This window comes from Pteropus alecto, unplaced genomic scaffold (assembly GCF_000325575.1).
Source record: "Pteropus alecto unplaced genomic scaffold, ASM32557v1 scaffold92, whole genome shotgun sequence".
In the NCBI taxonomy this organism is placed as follows: Eukaryota; Metazoa; Chordata; class Mammalia; order Chiroptera; family Pteropodidae; genus Pteropus; species Pteropus alecto.
In genome coordinates this window covers 14,921,362-14,945,635 of record NW_006432447.1, presented here as the reverse complement: position 1 = coordinate 14,945,635, position 24,274 = coordinate 14,921,362, and the positions used below count along the sequence as shown (strand labels likewise).

Here is a 24,274-nt window from a genome sequence, read left to right as displayed (position 1 = left end):
TCTGAAGCTTTAAAAAATACTTGATTTGTATCATATTATGAGACGACAAAGCATCAATATTGTCTACTTTTATTTCACTCTTTTGCTTCATATCTTCTACCAGATTTTTTTCCAGCTTTATGGAGATAAAATTGACATATTACATTATGTAAGTTTAAGGTGTGAAATGTGATTTTATATATGTATATATTGCAAAATGATTTAGTTATCACATCTATCACCTCACATGTTTATAGTTATTAGCTGAAAGAATAAACAGGTAAATATATCTGATACTATTCTTAAAAGTAAAAACAAAACAAAACAAAAAGGAAAACTGTCTTACCGAAAATGAAAACACATCATGAAGACACATTTGCTATTAAAGAATGTTAGAAATACTAACATATAAAGCATACTAATATGTTTTTTTTAAGCATCCCATGTCAAATATAGAAAAAAATTTCATTTACATAAAATCAAGTTATCTTTTTGTTTTTCACTATATGTCATCTTACTCAAGATGAATCGAAGTGTTTAATATAAAAATAAATGTATTAATATTTATGTAATCATTTATATCTGGATATAGTAAAGACTTTCAAATTATGAAATCATTGTATGATACTAGGAAAGAAAGACAGTTTGACTTTATAACATTTAACAACTCTTCAACATGAGCAGCATCATATACAAAATTAAAAACTGAAATAATCATACTTAAATATGACAAATAGAATAAAAGCTCTTAATATAAAGGTTGTACTTACAAATCAATAAGAAAAATGTTAATTAAAAATGAATTAACAACCTTATACATCAATATAGAATGGGAAGTAAAACTGAAAGAATCATTGAACCCCAACAATCGTAAAAGTGCTACAAATGAAAACAACATATATAATTTTCACTTGCAAATTTGAGAGCACCAGAGAAAATGTTCCTAAGGTAAGCTGAGAAAGATAAATGACTGAAATTTCATTTTTCCTTTCAAGCAAGCAATTTGACAAATAACAAAATATTTTAAGATGTTTATTTTTATTTGAGTCAATAATTCTGCTTCTAGGAATTTGCCTTAGGAAAATAATCATGAGGCAACTGTGGGGTTAATTGCAGTAATATATGTAACAGTGAATACCTGGAAATAGCATAAGTCTTCAAAATTTAATAACAAAACAAACACATTATAGTATATACAAAATATAAGCATTAAATTATGCTTTCATAATTTTTAGTTATGTAATAATGATGAAGGTTGCCATGTAAAAGTCACTTCTTATGTGTCAGACCCTGTGCTAAGAACTTTAATATGATACCTCATATCCTTCTCACAGCCGTCCAGAGAAGATAATTTTTCTGTTTTAAACATAGTAAAATGATTTAAATTACTTGACTTTGTTCACACAGTAAGTAATTCGTGAAACCTGGATATAAATCCAAAAAATTGTCTCTGAAGCCCACTTTGAGCTTCTATACTATCCTGTCACCAGAATGGTCAATGATCACAATCTAATATTGTGAAAACAAATATGATAGTGTGCCTTATATAGTATAAAATCCAGACAAGCAGAAGTGTTTATTGGTGTCATCTTAGCTCTCCTCGGACCAACTCCTATCTCAGTGCAAGTAACTCTAACTTCTCAGCAACACCTGTCCTAGTACAAGTAACTCTAACCTCTCATGAGAGGTACTGTTTGACCATCAAACAGGACATTGAGTCTCCATGCTTTTATTGAGGACTGGCACATTCTCTTATATTTATTTGGGGGTCTGGTAATGTCTGTTCCTACTGGGGATGTAAAATTCCACCCTCTCAGCCATTGGTACCTTTTTCTCTTGGACATCAAGGGTAGATATCAAGGTTGGTTCGGCATGATAAGGTGCCAGGTAGAAACAATGGAAAGGTGAGTGTGAAAACAGTGACTTTTCAAAGGCTAGTCAATTACAGAAAAGAGAGGGACTCTTTCCAAAAGAGTGACAAACCTTGAGATTTACCAGAAACAGGACATAATTCAAAAGTGAGTTCGGTCAACATTAATTGCCATCTGTTGCCATTGACCTTTTAATTATTTAAAAACACAAGAAAGCTATCTAGATGCATTTTAGTTTATTTTATACCTGACCATGATTTATCTGGGAGCCTGTCTTTGAATTTAAATTTTACTTATATATTTCAACTCTTGAATTTGTTTTTGACCTTATGTTAATACTCTATTTGGTATAGCCTAGACCAAAATAGTTTGAAGTCCTAATTTTCACCTTTAGAAGTGAAAAACTAGAACAAGGTCACGGCCTCTTAAATTCAAGAAGTGTTTTATTTGTACTTGCTTCTCCCCTTCCTTTCAACGCTTTATTAAAAAAAGGATTACCACATGAATAATTAAAGTTTTAAATATACAGGGCAAAGATAAGTAAATAATTATAAGCAAAACCTTATTTTTATTTAAAGTAAAAGCAGCTACAGAATTTAAGATGGTGCTGACTTTCTTAAGAAAGAACAAGTACCTTCTTCCTTTTCTCATTTTAGTGTACTTATTCAAAATGGTGAATAGCCTGGAGAGTAACATGAGGGCTGCTTTTCTTTTTTTGTTTCAAATCCATTAGTGGAATAACTTGGCACCCGTAGAGCTGCACACTGTGGTTTTCTGGGTTATTCTTTCTTTTCTGGCAGTATTTTAATACAAATACAAAAAATGGAAAAATTATCTTTAGATAGCCACCCATTTTATTGCAGAAGTGATGCATGGATTAATCCATTTACAGTTAGAAAATATGCCTGAAATTATTAAGCAAACTTTTGGAATTTATTAATTTGCAATCCACAGACGGATTTTGGCCGTATTTGTTTTCTTTGTTACTGAGAGCGAATTGGAACCTTACATGAAAAATGGATTGGCTGCATGTTCATATTTTTCATGGTAATATTTTTGTAAGCCGTTGTTAAAACCTCCATCATGGCATCTTTTTGCGACTACTTCGTTTTTTAAGAACATTTCAAGTCTGGCATGAATTCTCCTCTTAGTAAATTCTAATATCTGTATACTCTAATCTCAGTGATTTTTTTCTATGCTGCCTCTTTTGGGGATTCCTCATCCATTTCTCTGTCCCATGTGAACTGTACCCAATGAGTGATGATCATGTGTTCCATTACTAGGGAACTTTCTACCTTTTCCATCATGGAATTTTCTCATTTGTTCCCTGAGAATCATTTAATGGAATTCAAGATAATGGTGCCATCTTTCTCTCTTAAAAAAAAAAAAAAAAAAAAGAAAGGCAAGTTGTAGTGTTCTTATAATTTTTTTGTTGTAAAGATATGGTTCTTTAAACTTTATGTAGCCAGGATGGTAAACCATAATGTTAATGCTTCGGAATTTATATTAAGAAAGTATGACATTTATGTGAAGGAAAGGGGAAAGAAGATCTTTTTTTAAAAAACAAATTTAAAAATTTCATTGAGACAGATGAGTAATAACCTGAAATAAAGAGTGAAGTGTAATTGGGAGTAAATTATTTTCTAATATAATAATTGTTTTTAGAATTTTTGGCACCTAAAAGTAGATTTTTTTTTTGTGCCTTAAATAATGTACACTCTTTTTGAAGATACAGTAACCCTTAAGATCACCAGCAAGCTCTTCAATTACTATTTCAGTGCTTTCAACTATGCTACCTTCTGCTTTCTTCTTCTTATCTAAAAGTAAATAGAGCTTTCACAAGGCCTAAAATATAGTATGGAATTTGATTATACACTGAAAACAATCCAATTCAACTAGTTAAAAAGTAAGGGTAATTTTAATTTTATTTGGCTTTAAAGAGCCTTATTTATCTTTTATAATTTTCCCCTTAGAAACATATTCTGAGTTTGGTAATGTTATTAACCTTCTTTTCAAATAAGCAGTGTTGCTTCTTTGAATACACGTCTTCTGTATTTGCCCTAAATCTTGCCTAGTTTAAATTACCTTAACATATTGATTTTTTAAAAAACAGTGAGAACAAATTCTAGGTATGTCCAGAATATGATTTTTGAATAAACAACAAAGAAATACCTTAAACAACAAAATAAATCTTACCTCCTTTAGGTCAGTGTGAGCGCGCGCGCGCACACACACACACACACACACACACACACACACACACACAAATACACACACCTCTGTCCCATGAGAAGCTGAGGATGTCACTACAGTCCATCTGTGTTATGAGTTCCCCCAAATACAAGAATTACATGCATGTGGTTGGAAGGATGGTGCTTGCACGTGCATGTACACGTGCGCACACACACACAAGTACTTATTTATTCTCCATGTAATCACATCTTTTTCCATACTTTCAATTCTTATTTTTAGATGGATAGCTTTCAACCACTGCTATTGTGAAAGTTTTCAAATTCTACATCTCTAGTCCAATAACACTCTCAATCTTCAATACTGTGATCAAAAACTCTTTATATGAGACATTATTAAAGTTAATGTCTTCATTGTGACATTGAAGGCTTTCAGCATTATGACTCCAGTCTATCATTACGGACTCATCTGCTTTGTTTTCTTTTTCTTTCTGTTTGAATTAAAGTGAGTCTTTCTCAAATACAACTTCCTACCCTAGAAGGACTTTTCACAGGCAATTACTGTTGTCTGTCACTTACTTTCCTGTTGTACTCTTCAGGGTCCAAATCCCTTGCTCAGAAATCTTGTGTCTATCCAAATAGTTTAAAGGCTTTAGAGGAATAAACAGGGTTCAGTTCTTCTTTGTGACTTTCAAATTAAATCCCCTCCACAGAGAGCCACCAATGGGATATCATCTTTACCTCCTTGGAGCCCCAATGCATGTTTATACAGAACCTCTGAAAACACTTCAAACAGCCTTGAATTTATTTCTAGAGTTGTGTTTTTCCCTTATCAAAGTGTGGATGCCTTGAAGACAGTGGTAGTTCTTTTGAAATATAATTTCTAACATTTTGCTAATTATATTCGTATGTAAATCTTTTTTCTATCTCTACAAATCCAACAGGCCTAGCCTAGAAAGCTGAAATCTGTTCCACTCTCATCTCTAAAATTGGATAATTAGCAAATCCCATCTTTATAATTATTTGAAATACCTCAGGACCTCTCACCCTACACTGCAGCCATACCTGGTTAAGGGACACATCAAGGATTTCCCTCCTGCAGATTCCTCACCCTGCTAGAGCAACTTCATTTTGATCAACCCCAACATTGGTGCCCTCCTCCTTCTCCAAATAGATAGGCAGCTTCTTCTTCGCTTGGTTATGAGGGAAGTTATTTAATGGAACCATAGTTTCGTCCTCATTATCTTAGAAATGTTAATGGACAGACAAAACAAAATATGTGAAGACAGACCAGCTTTAGTAAATATCTATCTAATAATTTGCTGTTCTCCTGGAAGGACTTTTATATATAGAGCATGCTCCAGGTCTTGAAACAGGACAACAGGCACTGAAAGAAAACAGCATTTTCTTAACCACAAGAAGGAGAAAAGGTTCTCCCACTCTACATCCATAGATAAGAGATTTAGAAGTGTCAGTTGCCGGAAAACTGAAAAGAGGACTTCTCTCTGCCACCTTCGTCAAATGCATGTACATAAAAATTGCTTTATGATTTTTAGGTACAACACCAATGCCACTAAGTTTTTGAGGTTAGTTTGTACTGAATCTTAACCTAATATAGTTGATGAACCCAAGAACTGTTAAGTCTATTTATTATTTGTGCAAGGATGAATGAATTTAAAGGGGAAAAAAGGAGAAAAAATTCTAGAGACCATGAAACATTTGAAACAATAACAAAAGGAGTAGCAAGATATTCCAAGAACAGATAAATAATAACATAGCTTAGGAGAAAAAAATAGAATTATACACATTTAGAAGGCATCTGCTTTGGGTTCTCAATAACTTCTAATAAACCAGTAATTCATCAATAGATTACAAAGAATAATGTGATAAAAAGGATTAAAGGAAGCTGCCTAAAATGAAGATGGCTGAACGAGATAAATATTTGGAGATTAAAATGCAGGAGTGAAATGGAAATCCTTATTGGATATAGTAACAGGTAAAATTAACAATGTAGAAAAAGAGAAATAATACTGTAGTAAAAGCTCAATGCTTTCCTTATAAAAACATAAGTAAAACGAACTAATGATTTTAGTGTAATGAAGAAGACAAATTTGATGACTGTTAAAGCAGATTGAAATACAGGGAAACAAATGTAGCAATGTAAAATATTTCTGGCTACTTAAAAATAAATTAGTTCTCACATGTAAAAGAGAGAATAAGGAATATTCAAAATAGTAATAAGAAAAATACTTTACCCAAAAATAGGAAAAATTTTTGAAAAGAGAATATTAGATATAGTCAGAAACCTCATTATGGTAATCATTGTTCAAGAAAAGATAAATTATCAAAATTGGTGCTAGAATAGGTAGTAAGCATAATTATATCACTAACCATGAAGTATATTAAAAATTTATCAAAGAATTATTGCCATGAGGTCCTTGGCTTCAGACAGATTTAAAAGTTATTTATTTCAAAATTTCTGGCACATAAAGAGGAGAGACTCTAGTGCACTTTACAGAGTTCACACACTATTAATATTAATAGTAGAAAACAAACAAAAAGAAAATTGCACATCAACGTCAGCTAAAATATATATATTGAAGAATCCTAAATAAAATGCAAATAATTGTGATTCTATAGGACATAAATTATGAACAAGAACATTTGACTTTTAAAGTATTATATCTATTAAATGACACAGTATAATGTTTGTTACATTCAAACACATTTCTGATAAAAAGCATACTTAACAGGAAAATGCATTATAGGGACATTCATTTGAGAAAACAAGAAAAGCCTGCTGTAAGCATTTTTATACTGGAAGATCTATTCAACAAAAAGGAAATATTAATGAGTGACAAAAAGGAATCTGGAAAGGAAGAAACAAAATTATTAATTGAGGTTAGATGGTTTTCTACATTAAAAATATATTGTTAACTGACGTACAATACAAAAAGACAAAATCAATGTTTTGACTTTAATCACAGCAATATGATCTAGTAGGTAAACTGTAAACTTTCCTGATACAGAAAAGCTAAAAAATACTGTATAGACTATGTCTTAAAAATCACTTTATATTTTTAATTTTTTTTTAATTTTCATTTTTCAATTAGAATTGACATTCAGTATTATTAGTTTCAGTTATACAGCATAGTGGTTAGATATTTATATAATATATGAGGTCAGTGGGATTTTCTTGTGTGTAAGGCAAATCCTGACAACTATCAAAGAATTAACTAAGCACTAATCATGTTCTCTTATCAGAATACAATTAAGTTAGCAATGTTAACAAAAAATGATACTGTTTCCTTTCAAATTTGGAAATTAGAGAATTAATTAAAATTTTACACTTTTTTATGAAAACTTTTAAAACTAAAAAGAAATCTTGCTCTCATAGCTACTATAAAACATTTTACTAGTTTCTTTAGCTAGAGATATAAGACAAAAATTTACATATTACATTTATAGAATCAAAACTATTAGATAACTAAGAATAAGTTTCATGAAAGACATTCAGGTCCTTATGAAAAAAATATTGAAACTTTTGGGAAAGATATATAGAAAATATATAATCAAAGATCCATGTGCAAGGATATAATGTCTAATGTGGTAAGAGTCTTAATTCTCTCCAAATTAATCTACAAATTTAATGAATCCAATTAAAAGCACAACAGAGATGCATTGTGTAAATTGAAAATGTTACTCTAAATTTTAATGAAAGAATAAAGGACCAAAAAAGCCAAAAGTTTGCAAATATAGAATGAGTATGAATGAATAAATTATATAAACTTATATACATGTAATTGTAATATTGACAGATAAACAAATTAAGATCACAATGAGAAATCAACTCACACTCAGAAATTGGAATCAGAAATTTTAAAACTCTGGCACCAGTAAGTGTCGATGAAGATACGTAGCAACAGGACCTTTCTCAGACAGCTGGTGGTAGTGAAAACTGGTATAGCATTTTTTGAGGAATAAATTTGTCAGAAGATAGTAATATTGAAAATCTGTATCCTTACATTCCGGAAATGAGTTAGTTCAGTTGTACAGTTTAGAGATACTCTCATGCTATGTGCATAAGGAAACACAAGGTAGATTGTTCTTATCAGTGTTATTTGCAAATTGTAAACATGGAAACAACATAAATGTCAACAAATAGAATGAATAAATTATAAAGTGTACACTCTAGATAAATAATGAAATACACACTAGTGAAACAAAACAAAGAAGTCTATGTACATCAGCACGGAAAAGAATTTCAAAAACACTATATAGAGCAAAGAAAAGCAAAGAAGTCTTAAAATATGCAAGACAATAGTGTATATTGATAAATAATATATATTTTTATATAATGCCACGTTCACATGTGGTAGCTTGAAATGATAGACTCTAAATTCATAATAATGGCATCCTCTGGATGTAAGGGTGAGGAATGAGTTAGGGTAGAGAATTCAGTTTTATTTTCTATATTTTACTTCTTAAACTTGTTGGTAAACACATAGGATTTTTTCTTTACCTTTTTGTATGTCTAAACGTTTTTACTGCAAAAAAAAAACCAATTTCCTTTTATTGGTGTTCCTATAGAATGTTTTACTTCTGCTGTTTTTCAAATGATTGTTTAATGTTACTCATATTTATTCCTCTATTCTCTGTAGTATAATCCTCCTTTGGGAAAGATTCCCAATATTTGAGTTCCTCAGAGCCTACAGTAAAGTAGTGACTTAAAGAGTTATTTTGAAGATGTACTTCCTCAATTTTGCTTTTTTGTTTTTTGTCAGTTATTGTAGACATATTCTAAATTATAATTGTCATATAAAGTATAATCTTGAGAGAACAGTCATTTCCACAGCAAACCTGTGTAGGTGTTAGTCGTTTTATTAGTTATTAAAGTCACCATCAGCCTCTTTAATTTCCACAGACCCAGTGAACCCTAAAAGCAATTTGAGAAGAGATGCCAGTTCATTATTGATAGAAGCTTATTCTTCTCCTTACAGAAGCTCACAGAATTTGAATTATGGTGAAACTGCTCTACAATATGTTTTAATCATAAAATGGCCTTGGCTCTGCCTGTGTCACCTTTGACAAATCATGCTTTCTTAGAATTAAGTAAAATCATAAGAATATTGCAAATTTTTTTAGAACTAATATAATACAGTTAGGGTTGCATAAGTTTGGTGGAAAAATAAAATGAAAGATCATGTCTATGCCCAAGTTATTTTCAGGAAATTTTTCAATAGAGTTAAAAAATTATTTACTGTTTCTCAGATCCTTTTATTATTTTAATGCTATGAAAACTATATCCCCCAAACTGAAATTTGATCACTTACAATTTTTTGTTTTGGTTTGTATTTTATTTTTATTTCAGGCATGTCCATTGATATTATTTACAAAATAGCTTGGGAAGCACTGATGTAATATATTAAGAGAGAAGAGAGGCAGTGGATGGTAACAGTGCTTCTTTTACTCCCTCTCCACTTGCTTTTCAAGTTTCTATCAATTTTTCACCTTTACTCCTCTGTTCAAATATCACATTGTACAGTGATCTTTAAGTCACCAAATCTGATGACCTTTCCAAAGTCTTTATTCTCTTTGACTACAATGTGTCTTTTAAACACACCTTAGCAACCTTTAAAACAATTCTATCTTTAATAACTTCTATTTTCCATAACTTTAAATTATTTGACTTATTTTTTTAAAGCATGGAAAAGTTTGTCTATTTTAATAAATCAAGTGATAGAGACACATGTGAGAAAAAGCTCAGAAACTCCCTCTTTGAATCTTGCATTCTTTACTGATCCAGTCCCAAAAAGTAGTGATCAATTAATAGGCTGATAACTGTCACTACTTCATTCCCTCTGTGCTCAAAGCTATAGAAACACATTTACAGATGCTCAGGTTATTTTTTTGTTTTCTTTCACTATCTATAAACACTGGACAAAATACAAATACACATTGCACATTTAAACATACTTTTGAAATGCAATTTTATATTGTATTTCTAGATCAATACAGATAGCCATAGCTATTCATTTTTTAATACTTATATTTTTATATTTTTAAATACAAAAACATATTTACGAACTTTTCTACATGATGTAAGAAAATGCCCAGTCACTGCACATTTTTCTACATGTGTTTACTTGAGTTGTTATGGTGTTTCAAAGAAGGATGTGAGAGGGAAGGGGGATATCAGGTCTCACAGCACTCCACTACTCTTAACAATTTATAGTTCTTTGGCCAGTATTGACCAGACAATGGAGATTTCTGCCCTGGCGTTTGCCACTTGCACAGCCCTGCTCTGGCCATGACCCCAACCTCTATAAGGTAAGAAGTTTGCAGATCAAGCAGCTTGCCCTTTTATAGCACGTCCGTACCCTTCTAGTCTTTGCTCGGGTGTAAAGTCCCTAGAATCCCTCCAGGATCTGTGCGAGCCTCTCCCCAGACCATTCTTCCAAAGACAGACTGTGCCAGAGATCTGGCCAAAAGGCAGCTTTTTGTTTTTGTTTTTGTTTTTTCAGTTGAAGAGAAGGGAGGAGTGGGTAAATGGATTTTGGATATGTTATCTGGACTAGACATATATGTGATAAGATTTACTGGAGAAAGCTGGGGTTGGCAATTGAAATGGATGCGGCCAGCCTGGGGGCTGGAGACTAGTTAGTCTCCCAGTACCATAATATTCTACTCTAAAAATCTGAGAAATATAAGCATTCCAAATTTGAACTTGGTTCTTAGGAGATTATATTTGTCAAGATAGGAGAATACAATATATTTTAGTAGTCTACTAGTTCAATATATAACAGAAATACAATCTAAAACATAAATAATTAGGGAGATATGAGGATCCTGATTACAACTTGTGCGTCAGGTCCTGCAAGTTTGAGAATGGGCCTGTCAGTGTTTCCAGTGTCAACGGTTACTTTGTAGACTCTCAATGAACTGAGTGTCCTGGTTTTTTCCTTCTCGTTTAATCCCCTGCCATTAAATCTGGGCTGGCCCTTGGGCTTGCTTTCACCAATAGAAAATAGCAGAAGTGGCACTCAGGAGAAGCCAGCCACCATGTCTGAGACCACTGTGCTGGAAGGAACTCAAGCTAACCACCTGGAGAGGCCACGTGGAGGCTCTTGTGGCAGTCCTGGAGGTGCACGCCCTTTGAGAAGGAACTTTCCATTCAGTTAGGAGTGCAGTTAGCCGAGAGCCTCTAACTGAAGCTTCTTCCTCAGTGTTCAAGATGAGGCCATGGTTTTCTGAGTGAGCTCCCAGCCATTGATTGAGCAAAATGGGGATTCTAGAGTCTGTCCATTTCTGCACAACATGGCAATCTTTGCTATGGAATCCCACACTGGGTTGACTGAAACTTCATCTGATGTGCATTGAAGTCACAAGTTCTCTTTGCCCAATTCAGTTCCCTACCTCCTTCCCATTTATGGGTGCTGAATCTGCACCATGGTCTGAATGAATTCTCTGCCCATTCAGTTTCCTCTCCCTTTTAACTTTCACAGGCATTGCCCTTTCCTCTTACAGAGGGTCACTGGTTTATGATAGTTCAACTTAATGATTTTTCAAATTTACGATAATGTGAGACTGATGCTCTTTTAGTAGAAACTGTACTTTGAATTTTGATATTTTCCTGGGCTAGTGATATGTGGTCCAGTATTCTCTGAAAATTCTGGGTGGCAGCAGCAAGCCACATCTCCAGGTCAGTCACATAATCACAAGGGCAAACAGCTGATACTCATCAGTGTATTCTTGGTGTTAGATGATTTTGGTCAACTAACCAAAATGGTAGGCTAATATAAGTGTTCTGAGCATGTTTAAGGTAGGCTAGGCTAAACTATGATCCTTAGTAGATTAGGTGTGTTAAATGCATTTTCAGCTTATACTATTTTCAACTTACAATGGGTTTATCAGTACTTAATCCCATTGTAAGTCAAGAAACATTTGCACTTGCAATTCTAACTCCATCTCAATGTCTTCTTCCTGGAGGACCGAACTGACACAGAAACTGAGGTACCAGCCAGCAGCAAGAACCTAGGACTTGAGTTGGTGACAATATTTAAGTCATTCCCACCAGCTTCCAACTGTTCAGATCACCCCCGCTGGGGAAATGACAGGCCCTGCCAGGCCCTGCCCAAATTGCAGAATCCTGAGCAAATAAATACAATTGGTTTAAAGTTCATAGTTTAGGAGTAGTTTGTGGCAATAGATAAATGAAATAGAAATTATTATCCAAAGCAGGTGATATTGTAACAAAAAGCCTAAAACATATGGTACTGGCTTGATTTGTTTAGATATTTAGATATCTGATAGGTGCATCTCCTCTTGTACTTTTCCCCTAGGCCTGAAAATGTTATAGCTGGCATTGGTTTCCATGAACCTTGCTATTTCTTTTCTTCTTTGCCTTGGATATTCTTATGCACTTTCCCCTGTTTTGTTTTCCAATTTCTAAATGTCAGTCTCCTTCAAAGATTCACCTTTGTGCCCTTGATTAGAAACTCCATTGGGAGGGACCATGGGGCAGGGATGGTAGGTTTCTCTGATTACATCTTCCAAAGGTTATGGCTTTTGGAGTTTGCTGAGAGGGTGATAGAAAATGTTGGTTGAAAAATTGTTAAATATTAGCCTGAAACATCAGAGGTCAGATTGTGTGATGTGCAAACTAATAAAAAAAAATGGTGCATTTTTTTTTTTTTTTAATGTTCCTATTTTTCTACCAAGCAAGGTTTTAGGTCTACCTCTTTCACCTGGTTCAGCCCTGGGATCATCCTACTAATGAGAGGAACATCATTAAGTTTAAGTGCTTTCTTATGAATGATCTTATTGAGACTTTGGTAATTTGAGCCTTCACAAATATATTTCCATATTTACTTTGCAAAGATTTATTTTTATTTTATTTTACTTTATTTTATTTGACGTATTTCTCTATTGGGGCCTGAAGCCAGATTACAGCCTTTGGATGCACGTAAAGTAGACTCATCAATTTCTCTTCCTGGTGCGGGAACACTTACTGCGTAGTCTATTCTAGACTTCATGTGTTTGCATCAAAATTCAAACTTTGTTCCTGGAATCTCATCTTTATTTTGTGCAAAAATTACATCCAAACATATTGAGGATGTTTTTAATACTGTTTTTACTATAATTTACCTGCTTCTGAGAGACTGCCAAGTTTAGTTTAGGAACTTTTACAGTTTATTATTCAAGTATAGAGAAAGAATTTATTGTTATCTGTGGTATATAATTCCAAACACATGTTATTGTTATTACCAGCATGAAGACTTTTCCATTAATAGGAACACGGGAGTTTTCCCACTAACAATAACAGAAATTAATGGGCCATAAGCAAACATTTTGAAACCAATTATTGTCCTATAGTGAAAGATGTGTGTGAGTGTGTGTATAAGCAGATAGGCAGAGGTAAATAGTTATTCCTCTGGTCCTGTAATTGAAACCAGGTATATAATTTTCCCACTTCTTTGGATTAGAATGTTGAATGTCCCTTTTAAACACAAAGGAGATCTAATAGTGGTAACAGATTAAAGGTTTTAGTAACCTTGTAATGAAAGCCAAAATGCATCAAATTCCTACTGTCTTGATGTTTTACGTATTTATTTTGAATTCTTACAACAATCTAGAATTTTGCATCAACTTTTTTGTTTTTGTTTGTTTTGCAGTTGAGAAAGTAGAGGCTTAGAGATGTTAAGTATTTCACCCATCAACACACAGCTGGTAATCTTTAGCACCAATATTTAAATCTGACCTTGACTTTCATGTTTTATTTTATTGGATTTATTTTAGCTTTGAAGTCTTAGATCAATGTATCCATTTAGCTCATCACTTAGGATTATGAAGGAATGGAAAAATATGTTTACACACACCCTAATAATAGAATGAGGAATATAATCACAGGCATAATTTCCCTATCAGGAGACATCCTGGTGAAAAATATAATAAAGATATCACAATACTGGAGACTTATCAAGGAAAGAAATTATACAAAGAGGCACTAATAGGAGAGTTAAGTTGTAAGGAAGCTAAAAACTCTATTCACCTCCTATTAGAGCCACTTTTCTGGGGTTCCTGCCATCCTTTTATTTCTTATACCTGGAAGTACATAATGTAGCATCAAGTTTGTGTTTACAATGACCTCAAGGGATCTTGAGTGTATGTATCCAACACTAGTCCTTCAGATACCTAAGAGAATATGATAAATTGGAGGAGAAAAGTATCAGCAAGTGCTACAGTCTGGAAAAGGATAGAATTACCAATATCTGGAGAAGAAAAATTCATTGACATAGGTGAAATAAACACATATGTGTGGAACCCAGACAAATCCTTAGACCAGTGTTTGTAAACTTTAGCATGCATCAGTATCACCTGGAACAGATTGCTGGATCCCACCCCCAGGATTTCTGATTCAGGGGCCTGTGAATTTTCATTTGCAGAAAGGTCTCAGGTGATGCTGATGCTGGGGTTGATTCTGCTGGACAGGGGACCACACTTTGAGGATCACATTCAACATGGGCAAGCGAGGCTGTGGAATACTTGGTGAAAATCTCCAGATAACATTCACTTGGCAGAAAAGGTAATGCATGGCATCAGATTCATATATACCACTGTGGAACTTATTTCCAGCTTACACTGAGCCTAGATATTACTCTAGGTATAACCCAGGCACTGCCACAATTCACTTGTAAGAACAATTACAGACAGGGCTTCACTGACCAAAGAGCAGTCTATTGTGATGGTTTAGGAGAAAGTATTAGGTTTAGTTAGTAGAAATATCTGAACTTTCTAAACTAAAAGTAACACGGATAATTCATTAAAGTCTAATGGAGAGAGAGGAAGACTATTTTAGGAATTCATTGACCACTAATTGTGGTGAGCCAAGGATATAGTTGAAGTTTTATCAAAGGTAGCAAAGGGTTCAATATATTTCTGATGCCTGGTAGCCCTAACAATGGGGCTTTCTCTCCAAGGTAATGAAAGTATAATGACACATGCAAATGAAGATCAAATTCAGGGGATTTCTGTGGAAGCTTTTTGCAGGGATGTATAATGTAAAAATGATGATGAAATGATATTTGAGTTTTATGTAAAAGAGTAAAGTTTAACATACACATCTGAGAGAGTTCCTTGGTACTACTAACTTACTTCTCCAAGTAGTTCTTCAAATCAATGGAGATAATAAATCATGCTATTGTATATATACACTATTCAACTCATTGGCATCATGTCTGGAGAGAAACAAAAACAGGAACCTAAGATGTGAAAATACAAAAGTTTACTCTCTTAGAGATCTAGAAGTGGAATAATTATAGCAGTTGTTACTTAGAATTATCTCGTTTTTATTGTTACTATAGAATTTTGGTCTCAGGGAGTATTAGAAGAAATAGAAGTAAAGCAGGGAGTCAACAGAAAAAAAAAATCAAAACCCAGGAAAAGAATGAGACTCTAGCACATTCTTGAAAATAAATGTTATGGAAATAAAATCTATGTCACTATTCTACCTGTATCTGACCACTTTCCTTATCTTTTAAAGCCTTTAGAACTTTTAAATTGACCATGTAAAATTATAGGCAAATCTAAATTTTTCATTTGACACATGTGAGCATGTAACTTTCAATAAGAAATCTACATAATCTCTCAATGGAGTTCCTACTAAGAGTCCCAGGACTGGGCAATCAAGTGTCATCCTCCATAAGGATGAACTAACAACAACAAAAAAATGCATGTTAAAGCGTACAATCTGTTTAACTATAAATAGACATAAAACTTTTGACCGTTGTACAATAGTTAATTTCAGACTATGTTGAAAAAATATTTAAAGAAATGTAGATGACAATATAACTACTCAAATATATAGTATTTTCTATGTTAAAGCAACAGTGGCCAAAAAAATTCTACATATATGTTAGGGCCCAGAGGATAAACTTTACATATTCCCTTCTTGAAAAAACAAAAAACTTTCAAAGCATATTTTAACTCATCAAGAGATAAAGTTAGAAAATAATGGAGCTAATATAAAGTATATTAGATACAGCAGAATTAATCAATTAGAAATTGTCCTAATTGTTTGGGCTGCTGTAAGAAAAATACCATAGACTTAGTAGCTTAGTTACAAATGTTCCTTTTGCACTGTTCTGGAGGCTGGGAAGTCCAAGATCAAGGCCAGAGTTGGTGTCTGCTGAGATCCTTCTTCCCAATTCATAAATGACTCTTCTCTCTGTAACCTTATCTGGCTGAAGGGGTGAGGGAGTTCTCTGAGTCATCTTTACAAGGGCACTAATCCCATTCATGAATGCTCCACCCTCACGACCTAATCATTTCCTAATACCATCACATTGGGGGTTAGGATTTTAATATATGGATTTTGAAGGGACTCATACATTGTCTATAGCAGAAACCAACATTGGAAATTCACCCAGCTCTCAAGGAAAAAAGTGGAGATGGAAATTAAAAGGAGAAGCTTCAATATCCAATATTCTTAGGCATATAACAGAGTACATCGTATGTGATTATCCTGTGTGAAGATAACCAATTCTCAATCCATTTTATGAATCCAACATGAATATAATAACAATCTGAAAAATATAATGAAGGAAAAGAAAATTTCTGACCAACTTTACATATGAAAATTGAAATAAACATATATGTAAATAAGTAAAATATTAAAATTGAAGTTTCGCATACTGAAAGAATAGTGCATTACCAAGTAGGATTAATCCTAAGAATGCAAAATTTTTTCAATATTATGAAATCCATTATAAAGCATCACATCGGTTTTGAAAGTGTTCCTCATGAAGTGAAAAAAAAAACAAAGATACCCATTATCTTGAACTCCCCAATATTTAAAATAAGTCAAGATGTTATTGGTAATGCAATAAGACAGTGAAGCGGTCTAATAATTTTAACTATTGTAATGAATAGTGTAAAACTATATTTGTGAATAATATACTAAGCAACTATTGGAAATAAAGTTTAACAAGATACTCAATTATTAAAGCTGTCTAGGGACATTATTAATGTTCGCATATGGCAGTATAAAAATCAAATGGAAAATTATTTCATTTAATAATTTACTATTAAATTAATTAATGTACCTTGAAATAAGATTATCAAGACATACATGGAACCCAAATGATTAAAAAAAGAAACAAAAAACTGAAGGGCAGAAAATAAGCCTTCATGATTATTTGTTATGTAACAGAGTGTGTAATTTTTTCTCCTATCAATGTACCCTTTTAGCATATTGACAGTGAATATCCAATGATTTCCTTGGAGGAGACACTGCCAAATGAATTTAAATTTATTTGAAAAAAGGAAATCAGAAAACAGTAAAGACCATTTTGACAAAGAAGAATAAGGATAAGCAGGAAGAGGGGAGGAAGTGAGGATTATATATTAGTAAAAAATAAAATTTTCTATAACGCTAAAATCATCAAAACACTGATCTAAATCAGCATATGAAAAGTAGTTTAGATGGCAGAATTCGTTCTACTTGTCATGGTACAATATTTAATATAGATGGATCTTTGCCGCCAAAAAACTTTCATTCTGTTTTTTTTCTCCCCGCTTCCAACCTATTCTATTGGGATAGCTGTAGGATATTTCAGTGTGGTGCAGCTGTCAGATGTGGTTGATTGGATAGCAACGTTCTATGTGTTTTGCCCCAAACTGGAACTTCAGGAAGACCATCAAGAACAGCACCTAGAATTACTAGCAGATTTCTGGCAGAAACATCAGAGAGGAACTAAAAGAAAGAGAAGAAAGATACAATAAAGATGGGCTTAAGAGATTTCTCCATGAAGAGCTATATGCATATGAATATGTTGATAGAATGAAGATAGAGAGAGAGAGAGAGAGAGAGAGAGAGAGAGAGAGAGAGAGAGAGAGAGCGCGCGCACGTGCACGAGTGAAAAAAAAACCAGAGAGACGGAAGGAAAGGAGAAAGGAAGAAAAAAAGGAAGAAAACAATTAAATAAAATATCGACATAGAACTGCACAGATATGAATAACAGAAAAACAAATATTAGAAACTATTAGACTTTACTATATTATAGAAAAGCTTTTGAAAAGAATAGATAAGATTTTTAGAAAATGGAATATGGTCAGTTAATATTGGAGAAGGTGGAGCTGAATCTCTATTTCAAGTTATGTAGTCAAAGCATAAAACAACAAAACTTTGCAAAATTTGCAACATATGTTTAAAAAGTTAATACCTTTTAATATATGAAGGCATCTTATAAATCAAAGAGAAAAAACCAAATACCCAATAAAAAAAGTGGGCAAAGGTCATTAGTGTATGATTTGTTAAGGACAAATATAGTCAGTATTCACATATATGGAAAATATTTAAACTCAGTAATAAATGCAAAATAAAGTATGAATGAATGATCATTTGTTAAATTTGATAGGTGTGAACACATACACAAACACATTTTGGTAGAGATGCAAGGAAATGGGCTTTTATACATTTTTGCTCTTGGTATATTTCTGTAGGGGAATTGGGAAATAGGTGTGGTATTTCAACATGATGTTATTTCTCTTTTTATTTATCCATAAGACATAATTACAAAGGCATATGAAAATATACATATTGGTTTGTGGAAAAATCTTGTCAAATCTATGCTATGGAATTCTGCATCATCATTACAAACTCTCAAAATTTCAAGATATGAATATCCAGCACATACTGTAAAGAGAATGGAAGTAGATCTTAAAACAGCACACATAATATATGCAACATTTTTATTTAGTGTCTTGCATGTAGCTATTTTCATTTAAGAATATCTTAGACTATTCTTCATTGATAAAGCTTTAATTAACTTTGCTTCTTTTTGGTTTGAAATCTTTGAAATCTTTGAAATCTCAAAAAAAATCTTTGAAATCTTTGAAATCTTTGAAATCTCAAAGCCAATTAGGCATTTGTCATATTGAGAATGTCATAGTGGGGATATAAGGCTGACCTGAAGATGCTGGAAAAACCACTAGTGACTGCCCAAGGTGAATAGAGGGACATGGAAGGTATGTGCAGGTCATGTAATAATATCATGTGTTATGACTATACCTTTAAAATGAGGTTAAATGAACATATCTCTAAGGCTCCTGTTGACTATACATTCTGTGATTCTCTTGTATCTTGTTTTTGCCTCTTCATTCCTTACCAGTCCTTCTTGCATTCACTGTAGCACTGGGAACAAGAAGGATACAGAGTACCAGTGATGCCACAATTCCCTCTTGAACCTGATAGCAACCGTATGCTGATTAGACACACTTTCTTCCCTGAGCATCTGACCAGCTGTTTTGCCTCTGGTCTTTTACAACTATTTGGCTGTGAATCCTGTTTCACTTACTTTGTTGAGAATCTATAGGTTCATAAAATTGTTTTCATGAGATTCTTAGGAAATAGTTTCAAAATTAGGATGCCACTATGCATGGAGTAGCTGGGCAGTCGTGGAATGTAGTCTCAGGGCCAAATGTCTGACATTCAATGTGAAAATTTTAAACTAGTGGTTTTAAGAGACTTCTTAAAGAACTTAATTAAAAGTTCAAAAAATAGAAGCAACAAATATTCAAATTTCTTTTTAGTTAACTGAAAGGGCATATTTTTACAACTGCATGCTCTGCTTATGTAATACAAATTACATTTTGTGCCAGAGATCACAAATATGTTTGAAAAATATTTTCTGGGTATCATCGAATGGATTGTACTGTCAGAAAAGGAAAGAAAATGAAAGTCCCTCCCCTACTCAGTTCTCTTGAGTAGAAGTTTGTCAGATATATTGGTCAGGTGATTTCAAAGTGTATCCACGACTGAAAAGCCTGCAGAAAGATATGCCTCTTAATTCTTCTAAGCCTCATTGCACTCCTGAACATTCAGTTGTATTCTTAATAAAGTCCATTTTTTTTTTTGCAACCTCTAGTTAAGAATTTTCTACTCTTTTAGAATATAGGTAAGTTATAAGAAAGTAATCACACATTTAGGATCACATGCACTGTACAAGTGTGTGTGTGTGTTTGTTTTGTGTGTGTGTGTGTGTGTGTGTGTGTGTGTGAAAAATTAACATTTCAGGGAACGTTCTGGGATAGTTTATTGGTACCAAATTTCTATACCTGTTACATCCACATTTGCAATGATCTCTGACGTTCACTTTTATGATACTGAGAGAGCTCAAACACTTTCAATCAACAAAACAATAATATCAACAACAAAACATCATTTATTGTCAACATATTTTTTTGGGTATAAGAATCTACCATTATGGTTTTAAATGATGTTGATGGAGATCATTGAAACAAAATGATTATTTCTGCATAACTCAAGAATTCAGAGCTCCCTTTTCTATGAATATTTTTTAAAAACAAGATTTTGTTTTGTTCATTCTGCTTTGTGTGAGTGCAGGTGTTAGTACATTACACATTATAGAAGCACTAGGAAAATGTCAATTAACTGATCTTGAACCTAAAATATGTTTGCCAGATTTTATATATAAGTTGATAAATAATAATGCTGAAAGTACTCTACACATTATAAAAAATCAATACATTGAATCAAAACTTATTATAGTAAGTGCTACCATACATCAGTGTAGTTTCTTATTTCAAACATTTCCAGTGTGTCCTAATTTCATCTGTTTACAAAGGAAATGCATTTAAAAAGGTAATGCCCTGAGGAGGTATTGAGATCTAGGTTTTTTTTTTCTCTGAGTGACCAGGCCATCTGAATTTATGTGAAGCTTCAGTTTGCTTAGACTATGATTTAGCATAAGATTTCCAGCAAATACTTCAGGAATTAAATAATAACATTTTTACTAGATATGTATTTGAAGGACGCTTTGTCCCTTGGATTACAGCAAATTGCCAGACTGCCTACGCAGTCTTTGCATGAAAGCAAAGTATTGCTTTCCGATTAGGAAATTTCACTCTTTCTTCAGTTCTTCAGTAGGTGAAAAATGATATTAAAAAACCCTCAACTTTCCAATGTATAATATTTTTCAACCAACTAAATAGAAAAGAAATGTTTGTCAGGTGATAGTCAAGTATCTCCACTTAGAGATGGATACATGAATTTGAAAATACAGGTGAGCTGGATGAGCCTTTTATCACCAAAAACATTAGAGCTTATTCAGAAGCACTTACAAGATAGTCTATATGAAGATACCTTTTATAAAGATACTAATCTAGCTTTATAACTAAATAAATGATTCAGTTCCTTTGTCAGGGAAACACCTCTAATCACTGTTGAAAAATCCCTTTTTCTATCTTTTCAGTTTGTGCAAGGCCAGTTTCCAGTGGGTTAGTCAGCAACATTTAACTCATTATTCAGTAACCTAAACATTTATCCTGTAACTTTTTCTCCTCTGCTCACTTTACTCTGCATCTTATTCTTCCCATACTCACTTCTTTGTGCCATTTTTTTTTCCTGCCACCCTTTTAATATTATGAAATACTCTTATCTAAAATGATTTTGGTCAGTTAAAATAGACTTTCTCAGAAAGGATTTTCTTTTCTAAGCATACCAGATTCATATTCTTCTCTTCTGCTTGATATTCTTATATTATGACTTTAAATTTTCTCTTATTTCTTTCCACAAGAATAAATGATTCATGGAGCAAATATGCTGAGGTAGGAAGTAGCTGTGTTTGGATCATGCGGTTGGTTCACATTTGCTTTTTCTTTGTTTTACATGAACTAAAAAGGTTTTTCAGTTTTAGCCATGCCTTTGAAATTAAAATTAGCCAAGTATCTAACGGCTCTTAAAGGGTCACTTTTCTTTGTGATCTGCCATAGAATTTAAAATTGACATGTTACATGACATGCAAAAGGTACAGGGCATTTGAAAGATACCTATGCTTATTGATAATACTTAAGCTTTAACAGCTATGTGAATGGAATTAATTCCTTTCTATCTCAGGAAATTATAAGCTCCATGAAACTGAGATTCCTGTTTTCTTCACTCTTGTACTTCCAGCATCTTGTATGTATGCAATAAATATTTGTTGCATTAATTTGATCACTGTTATTTAGGAATCATTAATCAGTGTGTGATTTTTTTTGGCTGTTGGCACTTCCTTCTTCCCCCTGCTTTCTTGAATTTGATGATTTTATTGTTCGTGAATTACCTAGGGCCAGTCTCAATGGACCTGTTGCTTTTAACTACAATTTTCTAGGCTATACCTCAGATCCTGACATTGCACAAAAATACTCATTTCCCTGTATGAGTTGCATCCAGGGATTCTTCTGGGCTCAGCATCTTGGAACTATTTAAATTCTCTGTTCTCACTTCTTCTCTTTATAGTCACTTATTCCCCTCCCCCCACCCCCCACCCCCGTTCCCTTGGACCCACAGTGCTACTTCACTCACCACTGCTAATCTTGATGCTTTCACATGCCCTCCTTTCTCCAGTTCTGTTTTTGCTTTACTTTTTACTTTATTTGGGGGAGTTTTAAGATAGTTTCAGTGTGGAAAGAATTACATTTGTTGCTTAGAGTTAGAATTTTGAGATGTCTCATGCTTCTTAAGGATACAAAGAAATAAACACAAACTAATGCAGTGAAATATGACATTATGTTTAAATGAGTGCTTATATTTTCTCTTTTTCATTACCAACCATGTAAAGTAAAATAGTAACATGTGGTCGAAATATCTGATCTCTTGTTATTTCTGATTAGTTTACTCATACAATCTATTTTCAGGTGCAAAAATTTTAGAACAGGATTGGAGGCTAAAGTTTTACCCTTTGTTATTTGCTTTTGGTCCATTTCTTTCTCCTGACATCCTCATTCTGAGTTTTTGTTTCCATGAGAGCACCATCCATAAGCAGCAAAGGCCAGTACTCTGGCTTGATGATAAAAAATGGAAATGAAAATACTCTGTGGCCATTTGTGTCACCAATAGCGAAATACATGGTAATGATTAGGAGAATCACATACTTTTACAATGATTTTTTCCAACATTTCCTAATGCATTTTCCCATTTAGTCTATAAAGTAGCCTTATGATATAAGCAGGGAGTACACTATCATTATAAATTTTAAAATATAAAATTTGTCTTAGTATCTTTAAATGCCTTGCCTGACTTTACATGGCTAAACAGTTGGTAGAAATGGATCTCAGATATAGGCCTCTTGTTTCTTGGTCCAGGCCTCTGTCTGTTACATTCTTTTACCTTTTTGTGAGATTACTATGCCAAGAAGAACACTGTCAAAACATTTACTGAGTGTATAAATAACGAGTGGCTATCATAAATTATAATGTCCAATGGCAATTAAAGCACACACTTACAGGTGGATAAATCTTTCTAATTTAAATTCTGAACTTTCATGCAAAGGACTGGATCCTAGTGCTTCCTCTACTGACATCCCAAAAGTATTGAATTGCATTCTACAAACGAAATTGAATTCATTCATAGTAAAGAAGCAATTTTCATTTTTGTGTCTGTGCCCATCATGACTGTCACCATTTGAATTCTCCTAATTCTTAAAGAAAATAAATATGCAAATTTATTAAAAGTTACCCACATTGGAGTTTTGCCATGAAACTCTTTTATTATTATTATTGTTATTTATTATTTTAAACTCTTTTAGGCAAGGCAACCCTTGGTTGACCTCACAGATTGCAAGGACCTTGTTCGTTTACAATCCCTTATGTTTTATTTTTTATGCCTACAGCACCTGGTCTTCCTACGTGGTCTCCCACCCAAGTACTAACCAGGCCAGACCCTACTTAGCTTCCAAAATCAGACGGGATCGGGCTTGTTCAGGGTTGCATAGCTGTAGACATGAAAATCTTTTGACATCACCAGATATAAGGCTGTGAGTTTTCTGTCATTTTTAAGACTGATAAAATATCATTATTACCCTTTCCTAGATCCAAACATTTATACTGTCAAAGATGAAATATAATATTCTTTTCAGAGAAGAATATTAATCTGGCTTTTAACTTTTTGAAATAGAAAGCAAAGTCTACAACCCCAGGATTGGTAGAGAGCTATTGTATTTTTTAACCTCAGCATAAGTGAACTGTGTCTTAAAAACACCTCAATCTTATCTTGATAAATACAATATAAGCCTTGAAGAACCACTATCCTCTGTAATTGCCTTGATTAAAGAAGAATAAAAAGGTTTGACAGCAATCAAAGGGCTCTCAAACTCTCATGTGTTAACAGCCATTATCTTCCTGCTTCCAGTGTGGAGGTATTGGTCGAAGTAGGGGACCAGTTATGCCCTACTG

The 24,274-nt window shown here is 33.2% G+C and overlaps 1 pseudogene; it reads right to left on the bottom strand.

Moving 5' to 3' along the window:
- Positions 1-23,703: 23,703 nt before the first annotated feature.
- On the bottom strand, positions 23,704-23,822 carry LOC112476058 (annotated as a pseudogene).
- Positions 23,823-24,274: the final 452 nt, after the last annotated feature.